Consider the following 1,641-nt stretch of genomic DNA (forward strand, 5'->3'; position numbering starts at 1 on the left):
TTGGACTTTCTTCTTATTTTAACCTTTCGATTTATTTCTATATTAAGGATAGACTGACAAAGTTGGCCTAATTTATTAGTTTTCACTAACCCTAGATTCTTTCCCTTGATAAAAAAATTCTGTCCCTCTCGAGCTCCATCGTGTACTATGTTACTTAAACCCAGCGCAAATTTGGTTCGGAACGAATAGAACAGGCTATGTCGAGCCAAGAGCATTTTCATTACTATGGAAAATGATGGATAGCAAAATCCACAATCGATCATGTCCTTCAAGTCGCACGTTGCTTTCTACCACATCGTTTTAAACGAAGTTTTACCATAACAAAACATTCCTCTTTTCATTGCAAAGTGGTATAGAGAATTGATCCAATATGGATGGAATCATGATAGTCATTGGTTTAGTTTTTTTATACTAATTAAAACTTGCTATCTATGGAGCAATATGGATAAAAGAAAGTAAGTATTTATCCGGGAAGCCTCCGCCAAGATCCAATTTATTTAAACCCATATTAAAATTCTATCATATGAATGAAACATAGTTTGAAAAAGACGACTAACAAGTTTGCTTAAAACTTATTTATTCTTAAATTTCCACCCTCACGGATGGCTCGAGATGATCAATCTTGAAGTGAGAAAAGAAGGATTGACTCTTCCTCAATAAATAAACTATCAACCTCCAAAAAAGTTTAATTAATTTAATTACTAGAATTAGAATTCTAGTAGTAATATATTTTTTCAGTACCAAAAAACAATTAACTATAATAACTAAATAAACTATTCCAATGAAAAGATTGAAAGTTTTTGGTAGTTATAGAATTCTCGTACTTCTTCAACTCGAATACCAAAAGGAAGAAAAAAATATGACTAAGTGATTTTATAGTAGAGCATATCCTGAATGTGCTTGATAGATCCCTTTTTTTCATGAAATAAAGATAGTCAATTTGACTGGACTTAAGACTTTATTATGTTTTCTGAGAAAGAATAAGATATCATTATTCTCTTAATAAACTTTTTGTCTCGTACGGAATACTATATGATTTCACCGTTTGTTTCATCAGAAACAATCTGGACGGAAGGATTCGAACCTCCGAGTAACGGGACCAAAACCCGCTGCCTTACCACTTGGCACGCCCCATTTCGGGTTTTATGCGACACTAATAAACACTAGTATGTTTATTTGTTATTCGTCAATACCATTTCAATTACATAAAAAAGGAGGGATATTCTCTTGCTAGTATTCTACACATGCGGATAATATAGAATCAAAAAATGCATTGATCATTACATGGAATTCTATTAAGATATTATATGAAAGTCGAATTTATTCCACTCTCATTTGAGAGTGCGAATACAAGGAGGTATTTTGTGTTTGGGAAAGTCCGAAGAAAAAAGATTTTGAATCTGCCTTTCCTTCTTTCCCTTAAAAAAAAACTCAGAAAAATCCAATTATTTACTCTACAAGAATGAAATGCTTGTTATGCCTAATATACTTAGTTTAACCTGTATCTGTTTTAATTCTGTTCTTTATCCTACTAGTTTTTCTTTGCCAAATTACCCGAAGCTTATGCTATTTCAATCCAATCGTGGATATTATGCCTGTTATACCTCTATTCTTTTTTCTATTAGCTTTGTTTGGCAAGCT

This window comes from Triticum urartu, unplaced genomic scaffold (assembly GCF_056163025.1).
Source record: "Triticum urartu cultivar PI428250 unplaced genomic scaffold, HENAU_Tu73 scaffold2, whole genome shotgun sequence".
Lineage (NCBI taxonomy): Eukaryota > Viridiplantae > Streptophyta > Magnoliopsida > Poales > Poaceae > Triticum > Triticum urartu.